We start from the raw sequence: 10877 nt of genomic DNA on the forward strand, positions 1-10877 counted from the left end.
CACAACTACTGCAATGTTTCCTGTTTCTTTTTTTGTGCGTATCAGGCCTGCATTCAGTGCATATACATTGTAAAATGTATGAAAGCTGCTCTGAAGCACAAATCGTCAAATCTTGCGTCCATGGAATAAAAATGAACAAAGTTCAAGACCGGTGTTTTCAAGAAAATGTGTATCCACATGCAATACATTTAAGGTGTAAGCTTTAAGATTTTGCAGACGGCTACTTTCAACTGATATGTACATGACGTACGAATGACGTGCTACAATAATGTAAGGAAATGAAAAGTGCCTCCACGTTCTCCTCCAGCAGGTCGTCATCATTGAGAGGTAAGCTCGCAAGGAATTTGCGGAGGAGATCATAGAAGGGCCAATCTGTTGACTCCCCGGCAGTCCTCTTCCCGTCTCGGTGCTCCTTCCTTTAAAATATGTATTATTAGAAATCATGGCATACACTGTTTCAAAAAGAGATACAAGCTGCGGTTAGCCTGCATGCAATACAGAGATGACCTCACTGGACTCATACTAGCAGATGTCATGCCGCTTATGAAGTGTGGCTCGTTTGGATCGTATGGCGCGCGCGCGGCAGTGCCACCGGTGCCACTCCGCATGCGCGCGCGTACTACTATGTGCAGTTCGCGAAGCTTCCAAGTTAAGCATGCATCGGTAAAAAATAAATTCAGAGCTCAATCAAGGGGTGCTAACTTAAAACGCTTTGCCAGGTTGTTCAACTTCTGCCGCAATTGCTTAACTGTGTACGGCCCCTCATCCGCCGGTAGTACGTTGTTGAGTTCTTCCAACATTCTCAGGTAAATTTTTGCGTTGCGGGATGTGGAGCGGAGGGATTCGAGGTTGTTCTGCCAAATGTGTATTAGCGCCTTCGTTGTCTCCGTCGTCAACAACAGGCGCTTCCCATCGGTCGCCGCGCTGCACTCGTCCATCCCTGTAATCGCGTCCGACGCCATGTTTGCAGTTTGAAAGCCCAAAGTTAGGTACCCGACCGAAGTTTGCGCGGACCATGGTTAGCGGGCTAACTGCAGTTAGGTCTGCCGTGTAATTCCGACCGACAATGGTTAGGTCTAACTGCGGTTAGGTTAACCATGGTTAAGGGTGCCCGTGTAACTAGGGTATTAGTCGACCCTCCGTCGTCGGGCGTCCGCACCTCTCCTCCCCTCCACAACAGCTGTGATAACGCCGCTCTCTCTCCCCTCCTCCTCTACACACCATCTGTGTGCTAGCACGCGCTGCTCCTCCTCTCCCCTCTGCAGACGAGCTGTCCAATCACGCGCATGCGCACTGCTCCACCTCTTCACTCCCTCTGCTCTGCAAATAAACCCGTCCGCACTCCGCTGAGTTGCTTCTTCGGTCCTGCGCCGCCCGATGACTGCAAATGGACGCCAAAAATTCCGTTAGCGAACTGGCTGGCACACCTTCAACTAGCGCCAGCCAGCACACTGTCAGAACCGCGAGCACCTCCGAAGACAAGGCTGCACAGAGGAGAGCTCGCGACGCCGAACGTAAACGGCAGCGTCGAGCAGCGGATTCCTCGCTTCGACTACGAGAAGCCGCTTTGAAACGCCAGCGGCGGGTAGCTGATCCAGATGGCGTTCGGCAACGTTACAGCGCGTCGAAAAGCCAGCGTCAAACAGCGGATTCTTCGATTCGAGAACGACAAACCGCAAAATGTTCCCCACTACTCGATAAATAAAGAAATGCGCTACTACACGTGTCTTTATTCTAACAACCAATTAACAGGCTACTACCCCACGGCTTTGCATCCCCTCAGGGTTCCCATGTGGGAAGATGGTGTAATTTTTTTTGTTTTTTTTTGTTAGCACTGCCGCTTCGAACGATTGCCAACCGAATTGGAATGAATGCCTCGTTAAAATCATACGGACACCACTTTTACCATATTCTTCGCTCAAATCAGCTTTATAATTATATAATTAGGAAAAAAGGGGATGGCCATGTTACTGGCACATTTCTCGCAACAGAACGTATGCCGCCATATGCACAGCCGTGTGATTGGCTGGGTCCGGCAAAAGCAAAAGCAAGTTGTTAGGCAGGGCTTATAAGCCGGCAGACTTAAGTGTAATGCATATTCATTTTATAGCAGTAAACATTTTGTGGAACAATGGAAGTTACAAAAGTACACGTAAACATACAACTACCAGAGCGTACTGCTGTGGGTACCGCGCGTACTATGCTAGTGATAGCTGCATAGCAGTGAGGCGCTTTGGGGTTTTCTCGCACGACACTGGCAGATTGGCGCAAGCGACTTTGTCTTGCGTGTCTCTGTTTGTCGAACATACTCTATGTTTAACGAAACGATTACTTCCTACCGTAACGAAAACAAGCCAGGTGAAAATACGGTCAAAAACAAAGCGAAGGCCAAAACAAGTGTGGAGCAGTATGGTGGCGCCATCTAGGAGGGCTGACAGTGACCAAGGCTCCGCGGTCCGCTGGAGACTCAACGGCGCACTGGAAGTTCGCTTGAAGACCCGTTCTTGCGACGTCATGACAGGCGTCACAAAACGTGATTTGTCGGTAGAAACAAAAGTTTAACTTAAATGGAACAATTTCTGGATGAATAAAGCATCACTTACGGCCGAAGAAACACTTGAGGCACTATAAAACAGCAAATCTATCGAATAAAACCAACTTTTATTTTGTCTGCGCGACCCCTTTAAGCCATTCATAAGCCTCCCGTCGGTTTCGTTTAGCAGACTGGACTGGACTGGAAAGGACTTAATTCACATCGATGTGGCAGTGGGCGGGGGTTTGTGATGACCCCGTTCCCGACGCGGCCGGTCGTCGCATCTTCTTCGCTACCCTACTAAGCGCAGGCCCCTTTACGGATTCCGTGCTTTTCGAGCGCAGTGAAGACCTGCTTGATGGCCCACTCTTGCTGCGTCTTGTCTCTTGATTCGATGGCTTCCTGTAGTCGTGCCGTGTAGTCTTCGAAGCTGGCGCCTTCTGGGTCGGTGGCGCAGTCCCACATGATGTGCCACCGGTTGGCCGGGCCCTTTTTGCATACCTCGCATAGGCTGCTTGTGTACTCCTCTGGGTACATGCGGTGTATTGCCGCCGGCGACGTGACCGACGCCGTCTGTAGTTGTCTGAGAATCGTCGCCTCTTCCCGGCTCAGGGCCCGATGGGGCAGGGGGTGTTCTCTTCTGGACAGTCGCGCGTTTTTAGTGCTTCACAGTAACCTCGGGCCCTATCTTCGGTCTCTTTCCACCATTCCCACTCGGGGCGGCTTTCCACTCTGGGGGCGCGGTGTGTTAGTGCGCACGCCTCCCTGTGGGCCGTCTCGTTGTAATTCGGTGCGTGTGACGAGCATTCGCCCGCGGGCGCCGGAATCCACCTGACTTCTACTCTCCGGTCTTCTTGAGTACCCGACTTGTTGATCTTGATTGCTTTGCTGCTTAAGCGTCCGTTCGCCAGGTTTCGGACGGCTTCTTGGGAGTCACTCAATATTGTGTCGCAGTCGGCTTCGGTCATTGCCAGGGCTATGACGATTTTCCTCGGCCTCCGTGGCGTTCCCGCACCTTGCGCTCGCTGCCGTGGCTATTCTTCCTGTTCTTGCATTGATCGTGACCGCGACGTATCTGCCTTTGCCGTAGTCCTCCGTGTCAACGTATCTCGTTCTCGGGTCGTCGCCGTGTTGCTCTACGATGTACTTGGTCCTCGCCCTTCTCCTTTCTCGGTACTGGGTGCACATTCGTCGATATGGGGCTCACGCGTATGTTTGCACGCGTTTCTGGGCCGAGTTCTTGCAGTTGTCTTCCCATGGTTCGGTGTCCTTGAACCAGTGTCTCTAGAATGGTTCTGCCTGTCTTGGTTGACGATAGCCGCTCTCGCTACGCCTCCAGCTGCGCCTCGATGAGCTCATCGACCGTGTTTTGGGTGCCTAGTTGCAGGAGTCTTCTTGTACTCGTTGACTCGCTCAAGCCCAGTGCTCGCTTGTGCATCCTCCTTATCATGACGTCGATTTTGGCATTTCAGTCTGTGTCCACTGGTGGTAAGCGACTGTGTAGGCGACGTGGCTTATTGCCAAGGACTGCACCAGTCTCGACAACGCCTCCTCACGCAGGCCCGTCTTCTTGGTGGACACTCGCTGTAGCAGTCGCATCGTGCTTGCCGTCTTGGGTGCCAGCTTTCTCATGAGGTTTTCCTTGTTGCCTTTGCCGTTGATGAACATGCCCAGCATCCTGATCTGCACTTCGGGGATTCGTTGGCCCGTCTTTGTGATTATTTTTAGGCAGTCACATTATCTCGGGGGCGGTGGTTGTTTGCCCGGCTTGCGGAGGGAGTACGTCAGGAGCTCTGACTTTGCTGGTGAGCACTCTAAGCCCGTCCCTTCCAGGCTGTTCTCGATGGCCGTGATCGCCTTCTGAATTCTTCTTTCGATGCCCGCGTGCGTACCACCGGTAGTCCATAGACGGTGTGTCGGGCGCCCTTTACTTCCGCCACTGCTTTGGCCACGCGGATCATTACGATGTTGAAAAGTAGCGACGAGATTACCGACCCTGGGGGGCGTTCCCACGCCGCTAGCGTCCTGTTCTGGTATTTCAATTTCTCCCGCGCGGAGCTCGATCTTGCGGCCCCTCAGGAAGTCTTCTATGTACTTGTAGCTGCGCTCTCCCATATTGAGCCTCGAACCTTGCGCCAGTATGGCCGAGTGTTTTACTCGGTCAAAGGCGCTTTGTATGTCCAGTCCCAGTATCACTTTACTGTCTATGGTTTCGTTTTAGATGATTTCCTGTTTCCTGTTTTCTGGCTCAGAGATCCCCCGGCGATTCGTTGAGGCTGAGGTGGGGTGTGACCTTGATGTCCAGATGTGCCAAGCTGGTTCACGTCAGGAGGGTTGCTGCTGAGTTCTGACTTCAACTAAAACTTCACTGGTTCTAAGATTTTTAGCATCTTATGACTTTTCAAGTTAGCCTTTCAGAGTCTAAGAATAGAAAATAGAGTGGGAAGCAATGGGGTTTAGTTTGTCTACAGATTCGAGTATCAAAAAACGGGCGTACATGTCTGGTTTCGGAAAAATTATGGTTGGAAGAGGCGGATGCAAACTTACGCGGGACCCCTAATCAGGAGCGATCATGTTTAGGAGAGGGTTTATTATGGCATGTAATTGAAAGAGGAGACGGGGAAGCTTTCTTTACTGACTTTACACTAATGGTCACTGGGGTCCTGGAGATCCCCGCCTGTGAAGAGACCATTGGCCGGAGCTTGACCAATGCTTCGACAGCGAGCGTTCGTGGTATCTTACCCTCCGCCTATAAACGTTTCGCCACGGTTGGTTACAGCTTATCCTTGGGACCTCGGGGTCCACGGTGTCCCCAATACCGTCAGCTAGAATACACAAAGTACTCCGTGCGGGGAGATCAAAGTGTTCGCTGAAACCACTCCGATTGAACGGAGGACGACAGTGAAAAAACAAATGAACAAAGATAACACTGTACTGGCGTATTTCAAATGCCATCGAATGGTATGCAGAGCCAAGAAGAGACGCTTTCAGTGCCGATTAGAGCAGCGTTGCACTGTCAAACAGACTATTGTGGTTTTCTTCTCGCGCTTTCCCGCAGGCCCTCGTACGACACAATCTTCGGCGGAGTGAGTGCTTTGCAGAGACAGCACATGGAGAAGCTCAACGGCTTCTCCAACGTTTTCTGGGGCTGGGGAGGAGAAGACGACGACATGTCCGCCAGGTCAGTGACGCCCCAAGAGCCTTAGCACCCATCAAAGGCGTACCTATTAAGCCAATGCGTAAGTGCCTACAGGTTACGCCATTAACTACACAGTGGCGTTGTATTTAATGGGACACTAAAGTGTGGAAGCAAGTTGGCCTGAATCGACAGATTAAGGTGCCGGGAAACCAAATTCGCCATTCTCACAACTCGCATTTGTTTAACAAGGCAGAAAATGCCAGACAAGTGAAAACGGGTGCCGACGCCCTGCACGCTTGGGCGATTGGTTTGTGACCTCACAATATTTGTGTACGGCGATAGCTCACTGGAGAAGCATCCATGAATGTTTCTTCCTAAAACAAACAATTAGGAAGTGGTTGAGTACGTAAAGTAAATGTAAATCAAAGCTTTCAGTGAGCTCACGTGATTTAAAAAACGCAGACAACAGGTGAGAGAGGCTGCTTCCCTCACTCTCATCAGGTATCATGCTTTCAGTTTCATTTTAAAAAAGCATTGCCGCGATGTATTCGAAGTCAATAAACTACCACGCTGAAGGCCCTAGCTTCAGCAAGCAATATATCCGGCCGGAAGCGGCAAAGGGACAAGATGCACTGCAGGTGTTTAAGCGACCCAACCCGCATATGCTTCCATTCCGTTCTCCGCGCACGGATGTTGCTAGCGGTAAGGCGTGCGCGCTCGCGGTTCGAACGTTATCACCCGTGAAAAGTTAGGGCACAGACCAAGATGGTTAGGGTACTTACTGCAGGGGGCTATCGGACCGATACGAAATTGCGCTCTTCAGCTCGCTGCGAGCCGCCGTTGATAAACAATCCCTACATCGTACGCCTATAGCTGTACCCTATGTTTCAGCCGGGGAGTCCACTGCGAAGTTCGGCCATTCGGCCATGAAGGCTACTCGAGACAGCGAAGGGAAGTTAGCGCGCGTCGCGTGAGAAGAGAATATGAAGTTGACGTGATCGACACACGAGCTGAGATGACGGCTGCCGCTTGAGCAAAGATAGCCCGGCTCTTGGGCGATATTTTAAACGACGCTAGTCGCTGGTGCATTCGCAGCCGGCGTGAAGTCTCGGTGTCCGCTGTATACGGGCACAACATCCGCTTGAGTGGTGAAAAGCATTTCTCGTTTGGTCGGTGACAAATCATCATCATCAGCCTGTCTACGCCCACTGCAGGACAAAGGCCTGTCCCATAGACCTCCAATTATCCCGGAACAATTTATTCGTGATCTAATCTGCCCATCCAACTTTCTCCCGCCCCTGTCACGCTTGCCTTTTCTAGAGATCCACTGTGTTTTAATGAGCAACGGTTATCTTGCCTTCGTATTACATGGCCTACCCACACCAGTTTCTTCTCGTTAATTTCTACTAATATGTCCTTAAAGGAACCATGAAGACAAAATACAAGTCGGGTTTATCAGAAAGACTGCTTAGTCCCGATTACAATGATAGCAATATCATCGCAATCTTCGAACAAATAACGGAGATATTAAAGAAAACGTGTGAAGCAGTCGCCACCCCCTACCCAATTTCCCGCAACTTTTCTATGACGTCACGGAACCTTGTTTGTGCGATTGGCGGCCACCTAACTGACCTGTCGCGACGACACATGACTGGACGTCTGTGATGGGGCTTCTAGTTCCATTTGACCGCATCACTTGAATGCTAACGTGCAGTTAATGCACTGAAAATTATAATATATTGTTGGCCCGTATGACGACAATCTTCCTTATAACACGTCACTGTGGCGTAAAATTGGAAAGCTTTTAAATATTCTTGCTTTTTCTCGTTAAAAAGAACATCTTTTGTGTCTCTAATGGAACTGACTGAGATACTGAATCCTAGGTCTTTCAAATTAAACGAAGTTGTATTTTCTCTTCATGGCTCCTTTAACACGCGTTTGTTTCCTGATCCACTCCGCTCTCTTCTTGTTCTTAAAGGGGCACTGACACAAAAATTTTGCAACTTGTTTTTTTTGTTGCGATAAGTAGCTAGTGACCTACTTATAACCTATAGAAACCTCATTTGCTTCAGCGTGGGACGTTTGTTTAATTAGAGGCATTTTCAATGCGGCCAGTCGCAGTTTCGGTTTCAGCGAGTGCTACAAAACGATGGATTTTGCGGATTTTGTGTGAACAAAGATGACCACGTGACCGTCGGAGGGATATCACAGAGGAGAGCCGCCGTAGCACTGTGGAATCCGCATCGACGGCAGTTTCTGCGAATGCCCCCACGTACTGATCTCGTGAGGCGCTTAATTAAAAAGCGACTGTGGATGTGACGCAGGCGCTGCGAGTGCAAATGCTACCGCGGCTAAAGAACGACGCGCGACGCTCGAGACGGTGGGTGGCAAGACGCGCGCTGGGAGCAGCCGGCCGGTCTGCCTACAGGTCCGCCTACAGATGTGTTCTTCTTAGCACTGCGGCGGATATTCGAGGGCCGCTCTCGTAAGCGGTGCAGATGACAATTTTTAATGCAACCCGACATCGCATCATTAACTCCTTTCTCATGTAAGCCACCATAGTCGGAACTTGGGGACAATTTCGTGCAGCGGTAACAAGCTATCACTCGAGCTACCTGCGACGGCCTGGGCCACTTAGCGGCCGTGGCCGCCGCCTGCACAGCGACCCTGCGGCTAGCTCAGTGGGCTTTTCGTGCCTCCGGCGCGTTTTCGCATCCAATGGTAATAAACAGCAATAGAAACAGAGTGCCTGGAATCGCTGTAGAACTTTGGTCGCGCCCAGCTGCCCGATTAGCTGACGAAATCACAGCGCCTCCGCCGCCAACGATCGGGTCGTTCGTTCTCGAAAGCAGAAGCTCCGCCCTCCGGCCCTCCGATTGGAGCGGCGAGCCGGGCGAGCCGGCGAAAAACGTCGGCAGTGCGGAAGCGGCAAACACAAACTCGTACATGTTTAGATGTTGTTTATTTACACCATATCCTCGGGATGTCGATTGCGCGTGGTCCTCTGCTGGCTGCTCGGTTGCGTTTCGCACACTTTAAAATTGATTTTAAATATGTTCTAGGCTGTATAAGCCGCTCATATTTTGCAGATGATGTATATGTGTTCTCACCAATCTATCTCCGAAGGTATCTCGCCTTCAAAACTTTGTGTCAGTGCCCCTTTAATTTTCTTCATCTTCCGTTCCATTTGTCGCTGAGTCGCCCTGAATTTACATTGAATTCTTTTAGTGATGATGATGATGGTTAGGTTTTTTTGGCGCAAGGCCGACTAATGGCAAAGAGCGCCAAGGAAAAGTTGTTTCATGAGGACGAAGTGATAGTAAAAGTAAAAACTTTAACTAAAATATACGTGAAATGACATACAAGGCAATGAAGATGACTGGTCTAAAGGGCCAGGGTTTTAACATGCATGGTAAGTAATGAGGTGTAAAAATTTGACATCGTAAAGAAACTTAAAAGAACGCTTGTGGATGATTATAGGGTCGTCCCCTAAAAGCACGATGGGTGTAGTGAAATGTGTTGCCTGTATAGTTGTGCAAAGTGTTTGTTTCGTGTTGTGTCTAGTGCCTTGCATTGTTGAGTATAGGCTCCGGAACGATCGGAGGAGGGCGCTGCACTCTCCCCTGCGCTGGAGTACGTGGGGGCTGCCGCCGCTTTGGCACGTGCTTTTTTTTGCTGCGCGCGTGCTGCATTTCTCGCGCTGCAGTGAGGTCCGGGTAAAATTTTGTTTCGACTTCTGAAAGCATGCATGTTAGAACGTGTCCAGCAAGTTCAGTTTACACGTAGAGTAGCTACTGGGTCCATTTTTGCCGACCCTTGTCTTGTCGTCTGCTACAGACGCGTCGTCTGCTACGCGCCGCTCGAACGGCCGAGGGCCTAGGCCGTCTCATGGAATGAAACGTGCTCTTGGGTGGTCGTCGGCTGGAGCCTTTCTGTCGTCCAGGCGACAGCTGTGCAACTTGTCATAGCGCATTTTTCTTTTGTTTGCTACTTTCTTCATGTGTTCCCACTTTGAACATCCGGATTTTATATGCGGCAGAAACACTGAGGCTTACAAGAAACATGACTACACGGCATTGATTCCCGTTAATGTATTGTTTCTAATCCTTGAAATGATCAGCTGACTCATATGGAAGACGCATCAAAAAAACACATGCTAATAAAGGGGTGCGCTGACAACACCGCATTTCCATTTTGCTTGTTTTTGAAGGAATTTTGTTCGCAACGTTTGTCACACAGATTGACCCGCTTTAAGTGAGGGTGATACTGCGGCGAGAACTACGGAACATCTTGTCAGGACTCGGGCCAGGAGCCGGGGATTCAGTATAATTTTAGTACACTAGTTCGCATTTTGAAAGATGGGAAATGTAAACTGAGAGTGGAGAGGTACCAAAAAATGTGCCACCTACTTGACCCTTGGCACCGCAGTTATCTATGCTTGCCATCTTTCCTTTTGCTAAGCTTTTCTAGGAAGTCTGTAGAATCCCACCGGTGGATTCTTATCCTTCGTCTTCTTGCTACTGTTGTGGCAGCCGACCACGCAACAATATTGTTGGCGACACTTGGCTTGTTCACCACCTCAGACATCGCGAAACGACTGCGTTTGGTAAACGGCTTTTCAGCGCTCTAAGCAGACGCCCGCCGGCCTGCTCCTCCGCGTCTGGCAAGTGGACGTGCAGCTCGAAGTGCACGCTGTCGCACTTCCGGACCCAATTCTGTCCTTCCGCACCGCCTGAGGCAGCCAGCCCCTGTACACACGAATGCGAACAAAGCGACCGCCGGCCGCCACTTAACCCAGCTCGTACAAAGGGCGGCGGGAATTCCCCTGACTCCCTCCAAGCGAAAAGGACGCCGCTTTGCGATAGAATCAGCGCTGCCCTCGCCCGGCAAACTTTAGCTTCGCCTCCCTATATGGATTACGGATAGGCGCTGTCTACACCCGCTGCACGTGGGTCTTGGAGATGCAGTGAGCAGGTGCGAGTGTGCTGCATGTGCGTGGCCTATCCGCAACCGCAACCTTGCTAAGATAACTTCGGTGTGTCTGTTGTATGAGTCAGTGGTGTATCATCCCAAGTGTGGCTTTATTACATGTAGTTTGTTGTTTGTTTGTTCATTCCATTGTGCTTGCCATTTGTTACGAAGATGTCGAATTTGTGACTTAGGGTCACTTAGTGGTACTGTTGTTATGTCTACTGTGTTCCTCAG

General features: G+C 50.4%; 1 pseudogene; it reads left to right on the forward strand.

Annotated features, from left to right (window-relative positions):
• The window catches only part of LOC144153564 (beta-1,4-N-acetylgalactosaminyltransferase bre-4 pseudogene), a 30978-nt pseudogene extending 25239 nt beyond the window's left edge, over positions 1–5739 (forward strand).
• Positions 5740–10877: the final 5138 nt, after the last annotated feature.

The sequence above is a fragment of the Haemaphysalis longicornis genome, unplaced genomic scaffold, assembly GCF_048455015.1.
Source record: "Haemaphysalis longicornis isolate Haplotype H1 unplaced genomic scaffold, Haemaphysalis longicornis Haplotype H1 scaffold_9, whole genome shotgun sequence".
In the NCBI taxonomy this organism is placed as follows: Eukaryota; Metazoa; Arthropoda; class Arachnida; order Ixodida; family Ixodidae; genus Haemaphysalis; species Haemaphysalis longicornis.